This window comes from Cyanistes caeruleus, chromosome 8 (genome assembly GCF_971803275.1).
Source record: "Cyanistes caeruleus chromosome 8, bCyaCae1.hap1.1, whole genome shotgun sequence".
NCBI classification, from domain to species: domain Eukaryota; kingdom Metazoa; phylum Chordata; class Aves; order Passeriformes; family Paridae; genus Cyanistes; species Cyanistes caeruleus.
In genome coordinates, this window is record NC_141708.1 from 5,754,574 (window position 1) to 5,781,079 (window position 26,506).

At 43.0% G+C, this 26,506-nt stretch overlaps 1 long non-coding RNA gene across 1 annotated transcript; it reads left to right on the forward strand.

Annotated features, from left to right (window-relative positions):
• Positions 1–2,461: 2,461 nt before the first annotated feature.
• On the forward strand, positions 2,462–25,526 carry LOC147651845 (uncharacterized). The gene is made up of 3 exons (XR_015289714.1): positions 2,462–2,913; positions 15,347–15,396; positions 24,147–25,526. It is a non-coding gene; the product is annotated as an uncharacterized LOC147651845 (long non-coding RNA).
• Positions 25,527–26,506: the final 980 nt, after the last annotated feature.

Below are 26,506 nucleotides of genomic sequence, written 5' to 3' on the forward strand. Positions count from 1 at the left end.
GTTTCAGTCTGTCACTGAGTTTCAGTGTTATTTTCCAAGATGAAATAATTCAGAATTAATATGATGAAATAATTCACAGTCAGTGCTTGGCAAAACTGGCATCTATGAACTAGGGAGACAAGAGAGTGTGACTCCAGAGCTCAGCAGTTAAATGGTTTTGTCTCCAGCTTGGGCCAGCAGATTTTGTGCAGCCACTGCAGGGAGAAAGCAGTGGGGGAGGAGAGGGCAGAGGCTGGTGCTCTAATGTTTTTAATTTCTCATTTACTATCAGGCAGCACCATATGGAGCAGAACGGAGCATATAGAGGAAAGAGGGATGGATGCCATTTTTATTCCTTGAGCTTCTTGTCAGAAGAAAAGTGAATTCTCTGCAGGTAGCTTGAGCCTTGCCAGAAAAGTGTTTTTTATGATTACTAATGCTGGTGAGGATATTTTATTTAATCAATTGTGTGGGCTTTTGGGTATATTTTTTTTTTTGGTTCTTCATAGGATGAGTAGGACTAACTTGTGCCTCTCTAATATTTTCACAATGTCCGTGCATTTTTTTCTTGCTGCATTCAGAAGTATTCCAGGCACTTGTCACAATCAAATATTATTTATTTGGAGACTCGGTGGGATGCCCAGGCATCTGAATGCCTCTAAAAGAAACACTGCTGCTTTGAGTGATTATGCAGTGGCACTTCTCCTCCCAGCTGTGCCTCACAATCTCGGGCTGCCAGCAGACCTGTGGTGAGCAGAGGCTTTGCCCTGCTCTGCTGCTTCTCCTCTGACATCTCTTCCTCCCTCAGGTTGCATCGGGTTTTTTCCCACTGACTTCTCAAAGGCAAAAGCTTTGCACTTGTTCAAAAGCTTTGAAATTGGGTGAAGGGAGGGAGAAGAACCTGCCAGAAAAGTGTCCTCGATGATCTCGCGCTGTAACTTGTGTGCAGAGGGCTCTTGAGAGCTGCTGGGGGCTCTGAGCTCCCCTGTAGCACTAAACAGGCACTGAGGATGTGGGTAGGAGTAAAGGCTTGGGAAAAACTTTTCAATAAAGCATCTCTTTGGAGCTGTGCCATCCTGAGCACAAAGCTGTGCCTGCTCTGTGAGAAGCAGGCTGCTCTGTGTCAGCAGGGAGGCCCCCAGCAGAAATCCCCTCCAGTCCCTGGGCGATGAGACCAAAAGCTGTGTGTGTTTGTGTGCTTGTTGAGACACACAGTGCTCATCCAGCTCTCCAGTGTCCTGCTAGCAGGGTGCCTCTTCAGCCCCAGGGGGCAGAGAAATCCACTGGCACCGTTACATCAGCTCTCCTCCAGCCTCATGCACCCTTGGCTCAGCGTGCTGCAGATTTAAATGATTTAAAAAGCATTATTTGCCAGCTTCCCTCTTCAGTAGGGATTAGTGTATCTTCTATCTATTTCTTGTGCTGAGGTCATTGCTTCATAGCTGCAAGGCTACAACCTCATGACTCCATCACTTAATTGTGTTTTAGGACTGCTTTCTTTAGCCATAATGGATTCGCAGTGCAGCCAGAAATGAAAAGCAATGTTCATAAAAATATAAGGTTGAGGGCAGCACAAAATCCCCCTCAACCCTCTCTCATGAGCCTCACTTACAGCTCCATTGACAAAAGATATACAGGCACATGTCAAAAATGTCAGTATGGTTTTGTAATGGAAAGGATGTCCAACTATTGATCTTCCTTTAGAAGTTTTACCTTCTATAATTCATTCTCAAAAGCCTCACTGTGTTTTTCCCAAAGGCAAAGAGACATTTAAAGCAGGTCATTGTGTGCTGGGGTCTTGCCTATCCTGTGTATTCAGGTTCTTCAAGCAGCAGCAGATATTTCAGAAAGCCTTTTAGGGGAGAGGGTGGTTAAGTGCTGTGATTGGTCCCAAGCTTCTGCTCTGCCCATGCAGCCTCTGTAAACCTAAAAAATGCTGATAATCCTCAGTGAGAGACAGTGGAGGAGTGTCTGGTGCTTCTCATGGGTATGGGCTGGGGGAAACTAGTGGAAATTAGTACCAAAACGATCTAAGAAAACGCCTGGTCTGGGTACGAAGTCCATCCTGACTGGTCTTGCAAGACTTTGGACAAGACTCAGTCCTTCTGCTGCACTGTGTGACTGGGACTCTCTCCAGCTGAGCCTTGGTCATGGCATCTGGGACTTTCCTGACTCCTTGCACTGCATTATTAACTGCTGGTTCAGGGAGGACACACCAGGGCCTGGGTTTTGCAGCCCTAGTCACAGTCCCAAAGTGAACAATAGTTTTTATGCAGCAACATGCAGAAAACTGCTGTCAGTCTGCATATGTGTGTATTTCTTACCTCTCCCTGGTGGCTGCCTCCTCCTGTTTATGCATCACATCCTGGAGCAGGTATGAAGGAACTTGTTTTCCTTGATGGAGACAAGCACCTACAGGTGAAAACCATCTCCTGTCAAAGCCAAGGAATCCTATTCAGGGTTTCTGACTTGCCTTCCCTTTGAGCTGACTATTCAGTACCTTATTTTTTTTAATGTTCCTGCTGTAAAACAGTTGCAGTGCATGAGTCAGAGCAGTGCAGCAGCTCCTGCTTCACTGGGACATGCTCAGGTAGCACAGCCCAGGGTACCCGATGTGCCTGCTTGTGAGGGTCAGGAGTCCTGAGCTGAATCACTGAACGTTTGCCAATGCAAATGTGTTAAATCTTCTGGGAAGTGTTTAACGTGCGTGCTCCAACACTCAAACTTCCAAATTTGTGCAGAAGAACGGCTTGCTTGGACTCATTGCTCATCTGCAAGAGGTGCTCGCTTGCCTTGTCCAGCTGGCAGCCTTCCTGGGTGCTGCATCCAAGTCCCCAGGCAGCAGTCTCACATCACATCACCCCAGGGGAAGGACCCGCGCTGTGCAGGGGAGGAGATTGGAAAGGAGCTTTCAAAGAACCCAAGAGAAAGGAGGTAGGTGACCTTGAATTGAAAGTGTCTTTATCCTATTTCTTATCTGAACCTCGCTGGATCAAGACTGGCTGAAAATGAATTTCTTCTGCTGGTTGCTCAATGGCCTGTGTGAAATGGCACTGACAGATTTGGCTGCGATGCTGCCAAGACTTCAGGCTCCCTGTGAGTGACACAGCTCTGGCCCCTGCTGTGAAGAGCCTCTCCTACTGTAACGTGAGCCATTGCTTACTTTCCTTGATATTTTGGGGGAGGAAGGCACTTTTGTACCCCACACAATGACTCACAGCTGAGAGAAACACAAAGCCACAAGCCCACGCACTAAGTTTAGTCTGTTGTTTAGCTCGCTGTGTGTGTCTCTTGAGACCACTTTCATACGAGCTGCCTTCACATCTGTCCTTCATTAAGAGCAGCAGTGGGGGTTTGCAGAGTGGAAGGGTATTTCAGATGCTATTAGGAGTGGGCTGCAGGAGCTAGAATCATCACACCTAGCTGTAGGTGTTCAGGAGAGGTGGGTTTCAGCTTCTTGTCATCAAAGGAAAGAGGCATTTGTGCTTTGAATTCCTGGAACTGTTCAAGGCCAGGTTGGATGAGTCTCTGAGCAGCACAGTGAGGTGGTAGCAGTCCCTGTCCTTGGCAGGGGTTTTGGAATAGATAATCTTTGAGGTGCCTTCCAACCCAAATAATTCTGAATTCTGTGATTCAGTGGTTTAAGAGGGTGACTATTGGTACTTCCAAGTGGGTTTGGGCAAGGTGTTGGCTCCCTGGCTGATGCTGGCCCAGCATTTGGAGATTGGCTCTTTGTGCTCAGCTGGAATCTCTCAGCCTTTTGTGTTCCTGAGACCCAAGCTCAGTTCCTGCAAGTGATTCATATGGGCTTGTTGCTGCTTCTCACTAGTGCTTAAATTCCAGTCTGCTTTTGTGAGTATGGGGTTTTTTGGGGTGGCTCCTGTAAGTGACTGACTCACCCAGGAAAGACTTCTCCAGAAGTGACTTTAAGATAGAAAGTTGGATAATTGTGTGCTTCAGACTTTCAGTTTGCTGGTGACTTTATAATGTCTTTTACAAAGAGAACATAAAGGACTGTGCCATCCTTGGTGGGATGCACATCCCATCATGGCAGCATGGAATGGGAAGCCCTGATTCAGCCCCTGGATCTCATCAGGATCCAGCTGCAGGGAAGCTGGGATATTGAGATAGCAAGCTGGATATTGTGCCAGTGCTGTTTTAGTGCAGTGCTTTCCATATTTAATGTGGCTAAATGAGGCTGACTCTTTAGGAGTGTCTCTGCAGGAAAAATGCTTCCTGTGTGCCTAGAAACTGCCTCACTCTGCTTGGGTAAGGTCTGAACAGGTAATTCTAAAAAAGAAACTATTTTTTGAGGCAGCAGGTGCTTTCTACAGGATATGAAGATTTCACTTAGAAATGGAGCACATCTTGGACATTGCCAAGGAGCTCTGCAGTATTCAAGGCTGGGTCTCCGGTCTCAGCCTTGACTTGTTCAATTATGTCTAGAAATTCCCATTCAGTGGGTGTTTAATATAAAGTGAATTTGCATCTCATTTCCAATTCTTTTTTCTGGTGCTACTGTCTGTCTTATTCCCCTGAGACATCCACCTGACCTCTAAATTGATCCAGAGTCTTTTTTCAGAGGTGAAACCTTGCTGCTTTTCACTAGGCATCAAGCAGGGCAGCACTCTTCCAGCCTTTATTGCAGCTGAGACATGTGACTTGATCAAAAGTTTATCCCATGATGTGAAAATACTGCTTTTGTGCACCTGTCCCAGCACAACACCTTGGGCTTTCTCCCTGCACTTGGGGTTTCAGACTGGCAGAGGAGGTAAAAGATGTGCAGGTGGCAAAGGCCACCAAAGCAGCAGAGATGGCAACAGGTAATAAGAGGGGGAAGAACATTTACTTTGCCAAGCCTTGAAAAGTCTCTGGGTGCCAGAAGATGTGGGTGAGGTCCTGAAAGGTCCAGAAGAGCAGGCAGGGCTGGACTTCACTGCCCCACCTCCTCATTGTCATCTTCCTCCTCTTCCTCTGCCCAAGGCAGCTGACACAAAGGAAGTTGGAGGGGCAGCGTTTTTCCACAGATGCTGCTAGGCTGACTGCTTCATTTAGCTGCCACTTTGGCAATTCCTCAGTGCCCAAAGCTGTTCAGAGAGTTTTCAGTGTGGTGAGGGACAAAAACAAACAAGTCAAAGGCTTCATTAGGGAATGAGTGCATGGGTCGTGGCTGGGGGTGAGAGATGAAGCCCTTTGCTTTGCTGGAGCTCTCTCACAAGTTTTCCTGTCTCGTATCCTTTGCGTTGGCCTCACCTTGGAGTTGTTGCTGGTGACCCTGGTGTAGCTGCCACACGAGCATAAATTGGATGAGAGCTAATTAACTGTCAAAACCCAGGGCAAAAGACAATAAACCCCTGCTTCACCTCCTGGTGGGTTTCAGTCTTTTCTCTTTGATGTGACAGCTTGTCCTCCATTCCTTTTGCAAACAACTCACCATTGCAGAGGAAATGCAACACAGCAAGGCAATCACTTATCGCCAGTGACAGCAAATAAACATGAAAAATGGGCTCTGAAATACTAAAGGACAATGATCAGAAAGGTTTCTTCTTTCATCCTAAATCATGATGTTTAGCACTCGGCTGTAGTATTGTAAGTTATTTATAAATGTCTTGGCTCGTTAGGAAATATGTGTTTTTATATAAAGATAAATAATGTTTTTAATCAGATGATAGATGTGCATGGGGAGGGGGAAACGTGGAGAAACCGAGGCAGACTCTGTGTAATATCCTCATCCTAATGGGGAGGCACCTAACCAAGCAAAATATTGCAAAGTGACATTTTCTCCTAGGTGTGAGTAACACAGACGTGTTTGTACTGAAAGAAATCTCATTAAAATTTCTGATGGAACAATTTTCTGTCAGAAAATGAAATTTTGTCAGAATCAGAATGTCTTACTGAGAGGTGTCAATCGCACAGATATTTGCAACCAAGGAACAATTTTGTTTTGTTTTGGAAAGGTAAAATCCTTGTTTCTGTGTTTGTTTGGATGCTTCACACAAAATGTTGATATACTTTAGCAGGATTTAATTTGTTACATTGCTTTGATGTTCTCAAAACAAAATTTTAAAGTGTATCAATATGGACGGGTTCAAAACTGGATTTTTTTTTGGATTGTCACTTCATGAGAAATTTTAATTTTTGTTTGGTTCCGATTCAATGGAAAAACATGCCAGAATGTCGGTTTCTCATATGACATAAGTTCTGTTTTTCACTCAATTCCAATTATAGCATTTGAATTTTGAAATTCAAAGAAGCAGAGAAAAACAGGAGGCAGGAACAAGATGTGTCAAAACCACCTTTTGTTCCCCCCCCACTCCCTCAGACACATGAATCAGCTTTGGCAAACTCAGCGTTTTCCAATGTTGCTATTGGAATTGGAATATTGGCTATTATTATCTCCATGCTATTGTAGGTACATTCCTAGCTGGGCATTGTGGGGACGTACTTTTTTCTGGAAAAGCTCACTCCCTACACCTGAACATGGGATGTAACCTCCTCTTCCCACTGAAGGAGGGGTTTTGCATGTTTTCTGCCTGTTTCTTCGGGATGGATTCTCTTTCTGCTGCTTGTGTGGGATTTGCGTCATTTTGCTGATTGAGTGTTTGGCAGAAACAGAAGCTGCTGTTCTCTGCAGGCTCTGGAGATCCTGCTGACCTGGGGGACTGAGCTGTGGAGCTTCAGGATCCTCTGTCCAGTCCTGTGAGAGCTCTTACAGCTCAAGGGCTGTGGAGGCAGCAGAAGGCAGCTGTCCCCAAAATGAACGATCCCACCCCTCGACAGCAGCTGCTGTGCTAGCAGCTCTTATTTAAAAACAACTCCCAAACCTTCCCTGGACTGTTTCACAGCGTGAGCATGCTCCTGAGCCATTTGTTTTCCTTGCAAAGAGGTTGTAACACACTTTGCAGCAGCCTGTGAGCAGTTGCAGGTGGATCTGTTCAAGGGTTGGTTTATCTCGCTCCAAGGTGTAAAACTTTGGAAGAATATTTACCTTTTGTGAACACAAGGCAAAACAGGAGTGCAGGAAGAGCCAGGCTGGAAACAAGACTGCAGCATTGCCCCAGCTACCCCTTTCTGCTGCACACACTTCTGGATTATTTCTCTTGTTTTGAGGTTAAGGCAGCCTAGCTCAGGAAGTCTTCCAAGGGGGAATGTAAGTCACGCTGGAAATGAGACTTTAGGAAAACAAGAAGAACACAGATTTACTTCATATAGGATGTTTTTCGTGTTTGAAAATAAATTCTGTTCAGCAAAGGCACTCTCTGCTTAATTACATGATTGTGACAGGTTTTATTCCAAGATGAAAATGTCACCATTTGTCACAAGCCAGCCTGAATAAGACCTTGTTTATACATTCCTTTTCCACACTACTTTGAATTATACCATAGTAAATTTGGAGCAGCTCTACTGAGTTCAGTAGAAAGTGACCTTGGTTTACACATACAGGTGTAATTAAAAAGAGTTTTGGCCTGTTGCACTTGGATTTGTGGCTACTCTAAGATTTACTATGGAAAGTTTTTGGCCATCTTGACATCATTCAACTCATTGCACTGTCCTTCCCCACTTCATAAAAGGTTCTGATTTCCTTTTGGTTTCAGGGTTTGTTTTGCTTTTGAGGGAAGGAAGGAAGACTTTCACTGTGGGGAAAGAAGAAGAGGAAAACTGTGACCTTCACATGTGATTTTGTTTGGCTTCTGTGTGGTTTTTGGATGGATGGGGAAAATGAACTTGGATTGTAAATGGTTCTTGGTGTGATAAACTGGTTTGCTGGGAACTCCTCCTGAAATAATCCCTCCAGCCTGGAATAGTTTGTTGTGGATGGTAGGGGGGAACAATCCTGCATCAGCCAAAAGCCCTGCAAATTTTGTCCTGAAAGGAAGAGGCTCGTGGTGCTGTGAGAACCTTGGGCAGGGATGGACAGAGGTGTGAGGCTCAAAGGGGTGTGCAGCTGCCTGATAAGCCTTGGAGGCTGAACTCCTGCTTCAGGGAATGAAGTTGTTATGAAATCAGCCTTGTCCAGGTTTTATTGGCTCTGCTGGCTCCTTCAGGGTGACTTTTGGTAGCACACAGCTATTAAATGCAGAGTGGCTCTGACTCTGAGAGAAGAGAGGGAGGAGAAGGCACAGGAACAGTGAGGGCAAAGATGTGCCTTGGTGAAAGATTCCTTTAGCTGAATTGGAGTTGTGTTAAGCTCTTCCCTGAGGGCAAATACTTGATTTTATTTATGGCTCCTGAGTTAGAAGAAAGCTTTCATTTTAGAAAGGCTTCAGAATTATTTCCTCTCCCTCTCCCACTTGTTATATTTGACTAGCTGTGGCACTGACTATCATTTCACATGATAAAAACTCTCTGCTATAGAAATCAGAAATGAACCTCATAATAAACTAATCTTCCTACTTCTTGGTTTCCAAATCAGGTTGCTGTGTAAATGCTTATACCTTGGGCCTTTTAAAATTCCCATTACTCCAGTATTTCCCTCCACTCAGAATCTATGCTAGACTCAAGCCTTTTAAAACACATTTGTTTTCTGAAAATAACTAGACATTTTTGTGCCCCAAACCTTAATGCTCCAACATTGCTTGCAGCTTCAATAATGGGATAACCTATCAAAGTGGGATGCCCCATTTAACTGTTTCTAGCCCTGCTGAAATGCAGAAATTTAAATCTGCTCTTTCCTTCCCCTGGCAGCACCCATTTCCCCACTGACCTGCTGTTCCCTATTTGGAAATAAGCAGGATAACCATGTCCTTGGTTGGTAGCTGTGCCCACATTGTGCAGTGAGAGCCATGTCTGTACTTAGAAATGTGAGGAGAAAGCCTAAAAGGGGCATAACATAGATTAGGGCAGCTAGAGAAATCTTGTTTTACATCCCTCTCCCCTCACCAGCATCAGAAATAGGAGGAGCCCAAGGGAGCGAGCAGCCAGGCAGGTTTTGCATCCTCAGGACTCTGATTTGTGCTCAGCTTTGCCAGATTCCTGCAAGGGGCTGCACCAACCTCAGCCTGCTTTGTCCATCTGCCATGGGCACAGCCAGAATCCAGCAGTGCTGGCTCCTTGTGTTTGACCACGCTCAGCCTGCTGTGCCTCCCTTGGGGCTGCTGTTCCCAGAGCTGATGGAATCTCTGCAGGACCATGCTGGAGGGGCTGATGGTCCAGCACTGTCTGTGCACAGCTCAGTGAGCTGATGGATACAGCAGGGACCAGGGTTCTGACACACCTGCAAGGGAGGAGCAGACCCCCTGATCCTGTGCCTTCCCCAGTGACCTCTGTGTCAGGCTCCTCTCATGCCTTGGGAAATGGCTCTTCTTGTCTTTATCCAAGCTCATCTCTGAACCAGCCTTTGTGGCTCTCTAAGGTTTAGCTTTCTGCACCATTCATTTGTTGTCTGTTCCCACTTAAATTGCCAGTCTTGATGCCATATGGCTCACTTAGTAGACAAATAAGCCAGTGTATGTGGTGTAAATATTTTCTTACAAGTTAAATTGCAAATAAGGATGCTAATTCATGAGAAGAAATTGAGTTTTCAAAGTGAGATTAACAATAAAAACAAAAAAGTCTATTTCAATACTGCTCTAGAGGACTTCACCCTGAAGGTTTTCAATGCCTGATACAGCCTTCCTTTTTTTTTTTTTTTAATAATCTGACTAAATTTCTAATTACTCTTTAACCTGCCCTTTGCTAAAACTCACTAAGGTCTATTGGCATGTTATAAATAGCAACAACAGAGCCATATCTTTGTGTTTTTTTTCTTTTTTTTTTTCTTTTTTTTCAAGCAGTGGATATAGTATAAGAAATGTCAGGAGTAAGATTACATGATATAAATGGTGTAATGGAAAATATTAGGCAACTCACAGTGCATTTACTGCTGTTCAACCCAATAGCCTCAGTTCAAAGCTTAGCAAAGCTGCAAAGGCTAAAACAACAACCCCTCTCTCTCCCCTGAAAGTGCTCTGGGAGCAGCTTGCAGCTTATTAAATTATTGCAGCTACTATAAAAGGCTGTATCTTGAAGCTCATCTCTCAGATGTGCTCTCCTGTTGTGTACATTGAGCTGCATATGGGAGGGAGAGGAGAGTCCTGATATTTACTGCCCTTAAAACACTTTGAGGGTAACACAGCCCCATCCACTGCTTGAACTCTGCCTTTTTTCACAGACTGCTTTAACCCGATCTTGTAAACAGGGGTGAGAACAGAGCTGTTTAGAACAGAGATGCCAAGGAGTCAGTGGGGAATGAAAAATCTAAGGAGGGGGTGGATGGGTTTCAAACCCATCCTCTTTGCAGAAATCTGGAGTAAGGCTGCTTGTTCAGGATGCTGGGGTTTTTTTTTGTTTGTTTTGTTTAAGCAAAATTTTCAGCTCTTCATGGCTAAGCAGGACTCCAGCCTGGTGTCAGTACCACTGGGTGGGCAGAGAAGGTGAGTGGTGGGGACTGTGGCAGTACCTCCAAGGAGACTGAAATCCCATGGCTTCCCCCTGCAGCACAGCACTGCCTGGCAGAGAGGGAAGATGTGGGAAGTGCTGCTCAGACCAGCCAAAGAGGAGATCAAAGTTGAACCATGATGCTGCCTTAGGTGACTTGTTACCAACTTAGTGCATGCTTGGAAAAGTTCTAGCCCTTATCTAATGGAATAAATTATTCCTGGCACTAAGTGCTAATGACCTTGGGAGTGAGACTGCTGAAGCCCAGAGATAGGAGGAGCATCTGTTGAGAGACCACTCTTGTGCATTTTGGGGTTTAGGCTTCTAGCACAACTATTGTCTTCTGAAGATAAGCCATCAGGCTGAGGCAGCCAGAAAATATTTCAAGGGAGAAGTGGCTGAAACAGCAGAGCTGCAAGTGATTATATCTAATCTGCCTTTGAGAAGCCAGATTATGGCTGCCAGGTCTGCTACAAAAGCCCACTTGGAGTTTGCTCTTGGAAGAAACTTAAGGAAATTTAAGGGAGATGCAGCCATGTGCTGCTGAAGTGGACTACTGAGGCGTAGGGTTGTTTTGTTTGAATGGGATATGCAGCTGTTTTAGGCTTCCTGCGATTTAGCCAGGCAGGATTTTGCCATGGAGCGTGAGCAGAGCATGCTGTGAAATGGGGATTTTGGCAGGGGGCTGGGGCTGTGCTCGCAGCTGAGTCTGTGACCTGGTACTGCCTTTGCCCTGCCTGCTGTGGGGCAGGCTGAAATTAGTGTGGGTTGTATCATCTTCTGCTCCTTCTCCTGGGCATGCAGGCTGCAAGCACTGCTGAGAGGAGAGGTTTGAAAGGCAGTGTCCCAGAGGCTGTGGTGACTGGCAGGGAGCTGGCTGCCCTGTGTGCTGGGGAATCGGGGCTGCCTGGCACAGCTCTGTCCCTGCCCCAGCTGGGAACATGCTCTCCCAGCACAGAATTCCTGTCCTGGGGTCAGTGGTGGTGGGGAGGAAGAACCCACTTCTCATCAGGCTGTGGGTCACCAGGGAGATCCCTGTCACCTGGCAGAGAGGAGAGCCAGGATGTGTCCTGACAGAAACTCCAGCATCGTGGTCCTTCCAGAGTGGCTGCCTCTTCTCCTCCCAAAGCCTGAGGATGTTTGAGGAACACCCTGCTATGCCCTGTTGACAGCAGTACTTTTCCCTGTTCCTGTTGCTGTGGCATGCAAAGGTGGTAGAATACCTTCTTCCTAAACTTCTGCCTCTGAAATTGTCTCTGTCTCCATCACTCTGATTTACTTTGTCACCAAGCGTTTCCTCACATCATTTTATAATAATTTTTGACACTAAAAGCAATGTTTTCAAAATGTTTAGCCAACCCCTATAGGTCTCAGGGGCTATTCCACAGCATCTCCTGTAGCCTGGAGTGTAACTAGAGCTCCCACTGTGGTTTTTGCAACTCAAAGGGTCTCCAGGTTGGCTAAAAAGTGTAAAGAAATGAACACTTTTGTGCCCTGTGTCATATGTGCTCAGAATGATCTGCTGGCAGAAATTTAATTTTGTTTCCAGTAATTTGAGGTTATGGATAGGATTACATCTCCCAGTCAGAGAGAGACATTAATCAAGAAATAGGCCTCTTAATCCTCCTTTCAATTTTAATGAAACACTGTAAAAATGCCTTTCACCAGGGGATGTCAAGTATCAGTTGTGCTTTGATTAACATGCTTTTGTGACAGGTTTACTGTTGTACCATGTACCAAGTTATTCAGCAACCTAATTTAAGCTGTCTGTCAAGGGAAAACAAGTACAAAGAGAGCATTATTTTCTCGTTGGACTTGCAATAACAGACTTCTGTATCTACAAATTTTATTTTTTTTTTTTAAATGCTGGTTACTCCACACCCTTTGTGACATTTTTAACCTTCAGAATAAATGGGTAAAGGCTGGACGTGACACACCTCACGCTGTCCCCTGAATGGCAATTAGGAAAGAGATAAGAAATCGGAAATGTTTTTGCAGCTGATGTAAGTTAAGCTCTTGCCTTTCTCACAGCAAAGTGGAATTTGGATCAACTCTTCTGGAGTATAGTGGGTGTAAATTTGGGGCAATTGAGAGGAGCCTGAGCCCTGAATCTCTAATCCTCTCTTCTTTTTTCCTGTCCTCCTTCTGAAGTCAAAACACATTTTCAATGGAGGCTTTGTGGTTTGAGTTGCATTTGGCTTCTTATCTGCTCAGTTTTTTCTAATGTGGCTTGATTATATTAGATATGAACTTCCTCATGGCTGGAAGCCAGCAGCAGACAGACTATTCTCTCTCCCAGTCTCTGAAACCTGACAGGGGAATGCCAAGCCTTTTCACAGGAGTTGGTTTATTTTTAGAGAGGGATGTTTTTGTTCCTGCCTCTTTAAGAATTGACCTCTTGGAACAGGATGGCTCCAGATCATCTCAAAGTAGAATCTGAGACTGAAAATGCAGCCTCTTCCAGCTAATACAGCACACAAGTCCCCAGAGCTGCCCTCCCCAGCCTGACACCCACCAGGCTTTAACAGCTCAGTTAAGAGAGAGAAGTTTCCCGTGTGAGTGGGTGCACTTGCACTCTCAAGCCGTGGAATACGGACAAAAACTTCCCAGTCCTCCCTCTCGTGTGTCAGCTGCTCTGTGGACAGAAGAAATTAATTACAAGATGGTCCTTCCATTTGAAAGGATGATAAGTGAACTCTCAGCCCGTTTCTGATGACTAGTTTCTGCCAGGAGGCTGTGACACCACTCGCTTTGCTTGGCTTCCTGGAGGGAAGGGCTGGTGGAGCTGCAGCATCTGGAGGCGAGGGGCTCAATGGGCTGGCAGAGGTGGCAGAGGTGCCAGTCCCTCTCAGCTGGGCTGGCTTTCCCTGCTGACCAGCCAGCAAGGCCTTTGCAGGAAGGAAAGCTGTGGCATGTCATTGAATTTTAGGCTTCTTGTATCACTGAGACTGCTGAGGTCTCCAACCTCTAACTCTGCTACTCTGCCAGGGCTCTATACATCTGGTGACCTGGGAGAGTGTTTTGTGCCATTTGTAACATCTTAATGGCCAAATTAACACCTCTAATTGTAAGTGACAGGGCAATTAGTCTCAGCATAGCAGTTTGAACAATTATGTTTGGCCTACTAAAGTGACAGAATATTCATTAATGCAATAAGTCTCCTCAGGATTTGCTCCTCTGAGGGGAGTAGCCTGGCTCTTTGTCTGCTTTAAGCCTGTCCAAAAATAAATAAAAGTTTATTTGTAACTCTTGCCAAAAATTCTCAGCTGTCAAACCTGTTTATTCCATGAAAAACACTGAGGGCAAGTATGTGTCTACTCTGCCTCTGACTCGATTCACAGGGAAGAAGTTTAAGAGAGAGAAAAGTGCCTCAATCTCTATTTCCCACAAGGGCAAAGAGTCTTGGGGCTTCTTAGCTGAATCCCAAGCTACGGTGATGGAATCCACTGATAGAACCAGGGTGCTCATATTTAGGGTCAGAAACTGTGGTGGAGGTTGTGCCAGGTCTGAAAGCTTCTCAGTGTTTACACTGCTTTGCACTCGAGGTCTCATCTAAAACCAGAGCTGTTCTTCTGGAGGAGGCTTTGCTCCAGCAGAGACAATCCCAGCTCTGGAGGCTCTGCTGCCTTCAACAAGACAGCCAAAACCTGGGGCAGCAGGGAATATGAGGGGACCTGGACTGATGATGTGTTACATTTCTGACTCTCCCCATTAGATTTCACTGCTATTAGACAAGTAAAGGCACATGTGGTTTGATTTTGTCCATGAGACTTTTTCCCTGCATGTGGAAGCCGCAAAATAGTGGATCAGTCTTTAGACACTTGCAGGAATTCTGTTTGAAATCCTGAAAATGGTTTCTTTAACACGTTGGTTTGGTTACCTGCTCACTTTCTGTCTCTTTCCTTTCTGTTGTGTTGTGTAGCAAATTTTCCAGGGGTGCTTCACCTGATATTACCATCACAGATCTGAGGGATCCCATGGGATCTCCTTGGGCTGGGAGTTTTTTTAAGATATTGCTGAGGGATTTTGGGTGAAGGGCAGCCCTAAAGGCAGACTCATTTTCCCAACAACCTTTGTGTGGTATTGCTCTGAAACAACATGAATGATGAAGCTGGGAATTCTTTAAACAAACTTTGTCCAATGTCTCAACCAATGACCATCCTGGTACCTTGGGTGAGGTGGCACTTGTTTGGGGTTTTATTTTGTTTTTTTTCTTTTTGATAAATCTATCTGAAATCTGACTAGTGAGGCTGTAATTTTTTTTTAAAAATATCTTCACTCCTAAGTGAAATCTGTCATTGCAGATGTGTTTTAGTTCAGTGGAAACACCGAGGCTGTGTCTGGGACTGCAGGATCAGGACATCTTTTTAAGCACAGTGGGAGACAGATGGGTGAGCAGCCAGCTTGATGCAAGAACAATAAGAACAAATGAGCTTTTTAAAAATAGAACAATTGCATTTGGAAAGAGGATTGGAGAGGGGGGTTAAGCTGAGAGGGAAATAATTCTCCCATGATTCTATCCTGGTTTTTATATTAAACAAAACATGTTGCAACATTGTCTTCGTTAGCAGTGAAGTGACAAACTGGAGCACTTCCAAATTGGCTGGCTCCAAACTGCTTTCATATTGACCTGAAATGTCAGCTGCTATTATGTTCCCCTGACCACTGATTGCTTCCAGAGTAGCATTTTCTCCTGTGAAATGAAAGAAGTTCCATCTCAGTGATCTCAGTGTTTGTGGAGAACGATAGTCACGGGAAATGATAGCGCCTTCATTTCCAACCACTTCTCCCTTTGAATGAAATGAATTGTTAATATCGAAGTTATTTGCGCTGCGAGACTGAGTTTTGTGCAAGAATGTTTTGCTCATCTAGAAGATCCTCCACTTCACCTTAGAGTCAGAAAACCAAGGTGATAAGTGCCTCTAATTCGTTTCCCTGCTTTCACACACAGGTGCACAGAGCTGGGCTTGGACACAGCAATGCTGATATCCTGCTCTGCAGGTAAATGTTGAAATCTTCCTGTGGAACTATGCAAAAAACCCATAAATATGGAGAAATGGTATTTCTGGTTGCAGTAGTTGAATTTCTGCGGTCAGGTATGAAATGATATGGTGGAAAGTACTTTGCTTAATTTTTTTAATCCTCTTTAGAAGACAGAGTATTTAGATAAGTTTTATTTCACATAATGCTGGCTTAAAATTATATTAAAATGTCGTAAAAACCTCTTGGTCTTTAATTCTCAGGGAAATAAAATAAGTGATCTGCAATATTTTTTCAATATTTCTCTTTTGGAAACCTGTGTAATATCACTCATTCACATTCCTACACTCCATTTTTCTGTAGTTATCACTTGAAAAAGTGATATCTTCCAAGCAAAAGTGCAGGAAATAGGTACGTTTATTATAAAGATAAGCAGGTCTGTTATCTGCTTAAGTCCAGAGTGAAATACACTGGACATATAACACCACTGGATCTTTTTTTGTAAAGCAGCAACAACTAAAGAACCTGAAAAATGTGGGAAAACTGCATGCATCCATGTCAGCCTGTGGGCTCCCCCAGTTATCTCAGTGGTAGTGTGGGTGGACCCTGCAGAGATGGGCTTTGGCCACGTCCAGTATCCATTCCTGTATCATTTTCCTCCTTCTTGTTTAAGTCCTACTCTGTGCTTGTATTTACCTCATTTGTGAAAGAACTAGAAACAATTAATTTCCCAAAAGGGAGAAGAAAAGCATAAAGTAGAATGGTCATGATTTCATAAGAGGCATGGTCTGTCCTCTATTTTGTGTGTCAAGAATATGTGATTTTTGCTACTATTTTGCACAGTGAAATCAGTGAAATGGGTCCATTTAGACCCATTCTCACTTTCTCTATTAAATTAAAATTAAACTAATATTCCACTCAATTTTTGGAAGAACCAACAGCTTTTATGAAAATATTGTTTTCCATTTTAAATTTTTATACAGCTATCTCCATTCCATCTGATTAATTACTAAGAAGAAAATAAAATCTGCAGAAAATAAAATCTTTTTATCCATTCCTAGTGGAATAATGAAGTATCTCAAATAAAGTAAAAAACAGCTCCTTGCTGAAGCAGTGGATGTTAAGTATTGGCAGGACAAGAAAAAGAATGTTGATTCATAGTGCTGTGCTTGATCTTTCTGAATGTTGAGGGCGGTTCAGGTAATTAAAAGAGGAAATTCATAGTATGAAACACAAAAGCAAGTGGTTCTCTGTGTGGAGAACAACAATAGTTACTTCATCATGAGGAGGTTTCATCAGAAGGATGGACATTCAAAGTATCTTGTGATGGGAGTCACCAAACAACAGCTCAGGATGCTTTACTTGCAAAAATGAGTTCTGTGACTTGATTAATGGCAGGTTCAAACTGCCTCCTTCAGGGCTGGGGGTCAATCTGTACAACATCCCATAAGGAAGTTCTTCTTAATGAAAACAAACTATCCCTAGTACAAGCCAGGAAACCTCCCTAGTCTCGTGGGGAGCCTGGGATCTTGCTCTGTGCTTGAAAAGTCAAAGGTTTGGATTGGGGATTTTTGCAGTGTTACCTTGGGGGCCTGCTGTAATACCAGAAACAGCTTGGAGCTCCCACCTGGTTGGGATTGTCAGGGAAAAGAGAATGTTTTCTTCACTCTTGCACTTAATTTTTCCCTGACAGTGGGATTAAGATGCACCTATGTTTGTGCTAATACTGCTCTGGGATCAGAAGCAGAGTTTGAGAGTTTGGTTTAAATGCTTTAAAGGAACAAAACGGTTGTAGATCTTCTTGTCACTTGCCAAACTAAGATGGCAGAGATTTCTGCTGAGGAGAAATCTGTTTCAGGCAGCTGCTGCTTTTATTATTGCAATAATCCATGGAGAGGGCAAAGAGAGCAGCACTGGGGACTGGATCTGGAGATGATGTGCTCCTGCATGAGAGGGGAATGAGGAGGAGTAGCTGCAGCACAGCTGAGGGCAATGGTGAGGCCAGAGCTTCCCAAAGTAAAGGGGCTTCTGATGAATGAAGCCATGACTAACTGCTGGCTTTTGGAGGAGATTGGCACTTCCAATAGCTTGGAATTAACAGAATGGCTTGGTTTACGAAACTTGCAAATAATCGAAATATTAACAGCGTGGTTGAGTCATAGGGAGATGAAACGGTTTTACAGCTGCTGTGATGATTCTCGTGAATCTGCAGGGGTTTGTCCATTGGGAATTTCATTCCTAAAAGTAGAAATTGCAGCTTTTACTATGAGTCAGGGCTCATGCTTAGCAGAAGGCAATTAGGGCATTGGTAAATTCAGTAAATGTGAGTCAGTGCAGCAGCAGGAGTGGACCACAGGGGTCCTGAGCTGGAGCCTGCCCTGTTTTTCTTCAGTCTGGTCCCTTCCAAGCTCTTTCCCCTTCAACCAGACTGAAGTCCTCCAGAGAACTCCAAAGCAAAGAGCTCTCCTGAAGCTCCTTTCAGGGTGTGGTTGCCCAGCTGTCTTTACAGATGCTCTCTGAAACTTCTGCCCAACAAACCAGGCATGAAGGGCACCTGAGGAATGATCCTTATCCTCTGGGAACAGTGGAGCTCTCTACAGCAAGGCAAGGCTTTAGGGATGGATTTCTGCTCCCTCCTTGGTTCAAGATGCTGGCCCTTGGGAATACAGGTGAATAGATTTCCCAGGGAGGCTCTGTCCCATCCTGGGTTTTTAATCACACTCTTCAGAGCCAGCAGGAATTTTGTTGGATCCCCTTGTTAAAATATTAGCTGCACTTCACTGAAAAGTCTAATGCTTTAAATCCTGCTGCAATGGCCTCCCAACCCCTGCAACGGTAGGGGGAAAAATTCAGGCCAAATAAAGGATCTGTGAAAAGAAACATCTCCTTTTATATGACACCCTGTTAGCCTTAATAACAGTTTTCTCTCTGTAAGTGCAGTAAAGTATGGAAATATTGCTGTGTTACATGGTGCAATTTTCTGACTGTGATTTTCTCTGATAAAAGCCTTCAGAGAGTGCATTTTCCTTCCCACTTATCTGCCATCAGAAGGCAGCAAATACATGAAAAATTCAGCTGTCACTCTAAACAAAATATACAATTATTCTGGGTTGATGTTTTAAGCAGAAATAATTTCCATAGCAAACAAAACCCCCAGCAGCTATTTTCTAAATGCTGTGGTGTTTGCTTCTAGCCTTTTGCATTACGCATGTATCACCTGTTTTGGACATTTGAATGCAAAGATGAGATATCACAAGTTAAAACTTAGCACTTGCCAAATTAAATATTTGCTGGGCTGAGCCCAGTTCATTACTTGACTGCTGTTTTGCACTAGGGAATGAGAAATCTTTTCTAACATGCCAAAGGTGGTTATTTTAGGAAGCTGACGAAGAGGGCAGATGTTATTCAAGTGGTTGGGTAAGAAAAGGAAATAGTCCATGTTAACCCTTCTGGAATAACCAGGTAGATGAAAGTAAGTGGAAAAACATATTCCTGAAATATGCTGATTTGTTTGGACAAATCAAAGCAGAAAATATGAGATGGAAATTTGATACTTCATTTCTCACAACTTGAAATGTTAAATTAAGGCTGCTTACATCTCATGTTGCTTGGAATAAATTACTTTTGGGGCATCTCTGAGCTTTTAAAGCACCCAAAACCCAGAAAAATGTTCCTGTGATGTGGTATCACTTGGTTAGTTTTTTTTTTGGTTTTTTTGGCATACAACTTATACTAGAGATCAAGAAGTTTCATGAAACTGTATTTAAAAGCTGAGATGGAAATTTTTCTTATCTTGTTTCTAGGACTGAACCTAAAAATAATAGTAAAAAACAACTTATCTTGGCAAAACAAAACTTTCTCTTTTTGTCTCAAATGGAAAGATCATTGGAACAGGCTATCTAGGGAAGTGGTGGAATCACCATCCCTGCAAGTGTTCAGAAAACATGTGGACGTGGCATTTGAGGACATGGTTTAGTGGTGGTGGTGGTTCTGGGTGAACAGCTGGACTCAATGATTTTAGAGGTCATTTCCAACCTTAATGATCTCTTTTCTTTTGGAAGTCACTTAGGCTTCATTCCCCTTTCTGTCACCCCAGCCTAAAAAACAAAAAAAATTATACTTCATCTGTGTCATTCTGAAATGTCAACTCAAAACAGTTGAAAAATTCTAAAGGTATTTTAGCACTTCAAAACTAGAACTGTTGAGTTTGGAAGAGAAATCTCCTTTCCTGCTTAAGGCAGAAACACCAACCCCCTTTGAAAACATGAAGAAAAAACCCTGTTCTGGTACTTTTAGTGTCACAGAGTCACAAAATCATTTAGGTTGGAAGGGACCTCTGGAGATGATATATTCCAAGCAGTGCTGGAGCAGGCTGCCCATGTCCAGTTGGGTTTTGATGTTCCCACAAATGGAGATGTCTTCTTGTTTTTTTCCTTAAACTTTAATGTTAATGCACTAATAGTTTTTGTCTCGTCTGAGATTCCATCTGAAAATTTAGCATTATTCAAATAGAACACAAAAACCCCTTCCCACCTCACCTTTTTTTTCTGGGATACATTTCCCAGAAAATACTGCCATTTGCTGCAGTTTGGGTTTTGTTACTCTTGGTTACATGTGTAGCATTCTCTGGAGAGCTCTGCAGCATCTTCTGCTTTCGTACAAGGAAGTCTGATTCACTCTCCTTGTGGAAATTATCATCTTATAATTAAACTTGGCTTTTGTTCAGAGGGTCTCTGCAGTGGGGATTCAAATGTGCTGGTGAGGTCATGTCACCAGTTAGAGCTCCTGCCATGAAACAAAGTCCAGAATGCAGATACATGGCCCTCAGTTAAATTATGTTAATTCAGTTTGAGAAAATGAGTATTTAGCATTTCGTGCTGTGGGTAGATATCATTCCATAGTGGCAGAAAAAGTCATTGACCTTCCCATGCAAGCAGCTCTGCTGGTTATTGTGACCTGAGCCAGCCTGCTCTCCAAGTGGCCAAGGGTCTGTTGTGCCAGACTCTCTCTGCTGGAGGGTTCATGGATTTTGGTTCATCTCACACTCAGCTCCAAGCTGTAGCACCTCATCACTGTTTCCTTGTCGAGTCAGCAATGCCCATTCCTAGGCACAGATCATTTACCTTCTCCTCTCCTGAGGATATTGGAGCTAATTCCAGGCTTAGACAAGTCCAATGCATAGCAGGACTCAGCCTACAGAAGCAGGATTTTAAGCAGAAAAATAGAACAAGCCTTTTGGTGAGACTTAGTCAAGTCAGCTGCTCTGCTGTTCATATTTATCCAGCAGCAGTGGTGTTCAGCTTTACAATTAAAATAATCTAACACCCTTGCATAAAGGTCAGGCAGCAGATGCTGCCATTAGACCTGACAGGTTCACTGATAAGCTTCATTTTAAGGCAACGCATTTAAGAAAAAATGAAGTATCAACTTTTAGTATTTCCAACCACACGTGCATATGCACAAATATGTGTCTTAGCAGGGAGTTATTCTTCATCTTCAAGTAGAAGTATGCTCTACTAAGGCTCAAACTTTTGAAAACCATGCCACACACAATATATAAAATGGATATTTCAAACAAGATATGTGACACGTCTGATTAACAATTCTTTAACTACAGTCAAGTGTTTGTGTAGTTAACAGAAAATGTATTCTGAAGAATGAATGGATATTTCATTAATATACAGACTATCTTTGCATAGAAATAATGGAAGAAAAATCAAATTATTCCAGAGTCTGACTAGGCATTGAGTGGAGTTTTATGAGAATGTAAATTGGAAAGAGAAAGGGCCATATCTCTGTATTGCCACCCATCTTTTATAGGTAATGAATTGTTTAGAAAATTTAGCTAAGGAAAAGCTTTTGAGCTGGAGCCTGAGAGTCCTTCAGGGTATGCTTAGAGGTTATCTCTGCAAGGCAGGTGGATGAGGAAAGAGACAAGCTTAACCCTATAAAAATAATTATGATGTATTATTAGCAACTAATGGCAGCCTAATGGAGTCTTTTCAGCAAAGACACCACTGGCTGCAATTTCTCTTTGTCATCTGCATAAAAAAGCAACTCTTAATGAAGCCTATATTCTGTATTCTGGTAATTTCTCAAACTCAGTGAAATTAGCAGGAAACTTTCTGCACTGGAAACTTCAATAATTCCACACTGCCATTAATGGGAACACCCCAGCAGGGCAGCAAGGCTCAACACTGAAATCAGTATTAGAAATCTGTTCAGACCACAGGATCTACTAGGTTGAGAGTATACCTGGGCTTTTTAATTTCTTGCCTAAATTTTTACTTTCTGTTTTTTGGGTTTTTTTTTTACCTTAATCAAACTGACATGACCTTATGATGGTTTACATATCAGAAGCTGTTGGATCATTTTACTTCAAAAGGCATAAAAAGTGCCTGTAATAATTATGTCTCTACAGACTTCATGAAAAGAGACAGCTGGATTGAGGCTGGAGACCCTACACATAGCCCCATAAATCAACAAGGGGAGCAAAAAAAAATATTAAAATTACTGTAAGAGTGGAATCTGAGAGACTGTAATCTGCAAACAAAACACTGGATGCATGAAGTCTCATTCCACAGTCCATTACTTAAAAAGACTTGTGTAATGTTTGGAGAAAGGGAAAAGGAGAAGAAGAGGATGAGGATGACATTAGCAAAAAGCAGGGAACATTACACAGTCAATAAGTAATTGCTGCAATTGGAGCTCATCATCTGCTTAGCACTTAATGTCTTGGCCTTTTCAGAGTGAATTTTATTAATACTAATGTCTGAAGAAAACAGTACAGTCATTATCTCTGTTGATTCTTGAGATGTTCAAAAGTGAAGCTCTTCTCTTGCTTTTGATTACTTGGCTCTACCAAATTCTTTTTGTTGCCAAGGGCTCTCAGACACTTTAAAACTTTTCCCCAGGGTCTCTGAGGAGTGTCAGCACTGTGCCCCTACAAACACACACCAACTCCTCCCAGTCTCATTCTTTTCCTTCAGATGTTTGGAAATGGAGCAAAAACCACCAGAAGTCATCCCCTTCCCAGGGGTCAAGGTGGGAAGAAAACCACCAGCCTGTGGTTTTCTCCAGCAGACCTCTCAGAGGTGATGCTGAAATGCTTCACTGGGCTAGGATGGCTTTTGTTCATACCCTAATCTTTAGAAACCACGGCATGAATTTCTTCTATGAATTCTGCTGATCTTTTGCTTTTATTTGTCTCTTCTGTTTCCTTCCACCAGTTTCCCCAGTTAACAGTAACTATTTGAGGTGCTCAAGGCCCTTGCAGCAAGAGCAGAAAAATTTGCAGTCCTGAAGAAAGAGGTTTTCTGTGGATTTTCTCTGAAATTGCTGGTCAAAAATAATTTATGTGCTCTGAAAGTGAGGGTAAAGCAGAGGCCTTGGAATGAAAGTGTTGCAATGACCTTATTCTGTGTCTTTTTCAAACACTGATTTTTTTGAGGAAGGGAGATCATCAACAAGAGAACAAAACAAAGCCTCACATGCTGGGGTGGGCCCATTAGGGGAATTATTCCTGCTAAATATGATACTGTGTGTAAAGTCAAAAAAGCAGAGTGAGGACTGGAAAACTTGGCAGGAATTCAGCCAGGATCCATTATATTCTCTTTCACATGGCTGAGTAGTGGTGGCACTAATTGAAGGCTGGGCCCTCTTTTTGCTGACTAACACAGGGCCATTTTAATTTCACCTGATTATGTTGCCCTGTTGTAAGAAGTCTGACAAAAACAAGGTTTGTGCAGTCCTTGGCTGCCCAAAAGCTCTCTTGGCAGCTAGAAAGCTTCTTTTAATAAGTGGTCTGACGCATTTTAATTTCTAAATATTCCAGATAAATTTGCTGTTGTACTGCTGCATTCCAGTTCAAGCTGGCCAGGTGTCTGTAGCTTATCAATCTGTATTTACTGCATATGTGAAAATTGTGGAAATATTAAAAATGGCACAATTCCTACCCACCCTCATAAGAAAATGACTTGAGCAAGACTGGCCACCTGAGAGTAGGAGTAGATGAAATAAGTGCTGCTGTAGGAAAAGACCATACAATAGTGGAATTGTTATGGGAGAACTTTTTGTCACACACTTGGATAAGAACTGTGATTCTTTGCTGCTTTTATCAACATTATTTGTAATTTCCTCTTATATTTCCCCTGCTCCTTCTTTGCAGCTCCCTGAGCAGACCCACTCAGCTGTATAATAAGGAGATGAGTTTTACCTTCTCTTTATCACTGCAAATCTAAAGTGACTCTGCAGAAGTCAAGCTGATGTTGGCTAGGGGACAAATGGTCCCACTAAAAAGCTTTTTAAAGAGAAAAATTCCCCTCTCCATTTGTGGAACAAATTAACTACTAGAGGCATCCAGTTGGATGCACCTCTCTGGGGCCAATGACCAGAGAGATTTAAAAGTCCATTACGCTAATGCCTAATTCCTTCTTTGCACAGAGGAAATGTCCTCGCAAGCTGGGCTGTGGCAAGGTCCTGAGTTTCCATCAGGGAAGGGATTTACATCAGCCAGGAAACATTTGGTGATTACAACTACCAACTGCATTAATCATGGGCTTGAATTAAAAGTCACTGACGAGTTGCTTTGGGAGCCGTGTGGCTGTGCAAGGGAAAAAAGCCAGAATGAGCATTTCTGAGCAAACTCGGTGTGCCAGTGAGGAATCAGCCTTTCCCTCTGCTGGCTGCTGAGCCATTGCACAGAAATGGGGCTCTGTCAGAACAGGATGGGCCCTTTTACGAGGCAAAATCTGCCCTTTTGTTTCTTCCAGGGCACGACAGCGTGGAGGCTGCTTTGTTTGAGGAGTGTCAGTGTGTGGCTCTTGCTGCTGGATGGCTGCTCCAAACAGGGCCAAGCTGAGTCCTGCCTTGTGTTGCCCAAATGGCTTCTCCATGGCCAGAAGAAGGTGGGTTTGGAGGCCCAACCTTCTGGAGATCAGCACCCAGCGCCTTGCCTAGGGATTTCTGGGAAGCAGGAGCAGCCCACTAGTCCCTTGAGCCATCTAGTGGTGCCTTCCTTGACTATTGAGCAGAACATCACACTGAAAAAACCATAAACAGCATCTCATTAATGTGCAAACTGTGATTAGTGCCAGAAGCAGGCCAACCACAATGAAAGCATCAGTGCTTTTAGTGGGGTTACCAAAGCAACAGAAATTCTGGCCTGGAAATGGCAGACAAGATAAAGATGTGGATGCCAACAAAGGATGCTCAAGGCTAAGAAGATTGGTCTGTTGTGATCTGTTTTGTGCTTTTGTCTTGGTGTTTGCAGCCCTTTATGGATCCTCGCTGAAAGAGGCTGGGATTTAAAAAGCAAAGCTGAACTTTCCGACCTGAAACCTCAAACCCTTTTCTGATGGTTTTTGTAACTGGAAAGCGGAAATAGAGCCTTCAGTAATTCAAAAGAGATTTAATGATCAAAGCTGCAATTAAAAGCGTGGTGAGTCATCTTACAGTCGTCCATGTGCTAAAACGCACAGGCTGTGCAAGAGATCATGTTGTCATGGCTGCTTTTACTCAAAGTGAGGACATAGGAGCTGCTATTACTTCCAGCTTCAGAAACTGAGTTCTGCAGACCTGTGTTTATAGAGCAGAAGAAAAGGCAACAGTCCTGACTCCCCCATTTGTGTATTTTATTCAGTAGTTCTGTCTGCAACATCTGAATTCATTACCCTGCTTTATTACTTTTCTCCTTCTTTCAGAGTGTCTGCTCTCAGTAGGAATCTTGAATTTTTTTTTAATTTGCACTAACAAATTGCCCACCAAAACAAATACAGAAGAGCTGATCTTTGGAGTATTGTGGGTTTTTTTTGCTTTCTGCAGCATGCACTAACAATGAAATATTTAACTGAACTTTTCACAGTATGTGCATTTTCTCAAATTAAAATTGCAAAAGACAAGGAAATGAAGATAAAAATACCCAACCAAGCTGTTTCTCAGAAACTCTCACAAGTAATCTAATATTTCCCTTTAAATCCTGTTGTTTTATTCTGCTCAATAGAAAAAGTAGTGCTGAATAGAATTTAGTTTTAGTAAAGGATAAAATCTTTCCTGCAAATATTTATCCTGTAACACACAAAAGCAACTAAAAGGAAGCAGGAGAATTGATAACTCTCTACTGGAAAAATGTAATAAAAATTTTGATAATCTGCTACTAGTCTTGCTTTTCCTGTTCCTTAGTTCCCTTCCTAGTGGCAGTGAGGTATTTCATGTTTTATTTTCAATTTCTCATAATGGTTGCAATATTCAAACTCTAACCCACTAGAATGTGATTGCCTACTTTACAAAAATCACTGTAGCTTTGCTTCTACAGGTTTATTTGTAAAACAAGCTTTTTTATCTTGCCACTTTTGACATCAAGTGCCTCCAGTCAGTGACAGATAGATAAAAATAAATGCCAGCTTTTACAAGAATCCCAAAAGGAACAGCTAATGCAAAATATAATGCAATCAAATAAATTGGTGCTTGCTTTCCCAGCTTTTTCTGAAAAGAGACCTGCTCTGTATGCTGAGAGACAAAACTGGCTATCAGATCCTAGCAAATCTTGCAAACAAGAAAATTCAAATATCTTATTGTGGATCAAATCCATTGTGGTCACCATTCATTTGACATAACACACCTATAGAAAATGCTCTTAAATCCTTATATTACTTTACAAATTCAATTGTTTAGCAAATAAGAAGCAGAATTGCTCTTTCTGTGTTTTCAGTGCATGAGAATGGCCTTTATCTACTGCAGTCAAAGTGTTGGCACAGTTTAATGGGGAAATAGAAGAAAGTCCTGTTAAGAAAACATGGATCTCGAACTACAGGACTTTATGGACTTTTTCTAGAGGTGGTCCAGGATGGGACAAACAATTGATGTCTAAATTTGGAGGGAGTATTCCACCCAATAACTGGGCAATGTTTTTATCACAGCTCAGCCTTGTCTTGCAATGGAGAGAACATTAGCAGAAATGGTGAGAACTTCTCCAGAACTTGGATATGGGTTTCCAGTGAGTTTTGATAAAATCTATGAAAGTCCTGGTGCAGTCTGAGATGGTTTATACCTTGCCCTTGGGTTCAAAGAGCTGCAATTGCTCTGCTGTGTTAGAGCCAAGGCTTGGTCTTGATATTAAGAGCCAGAGCAAAAC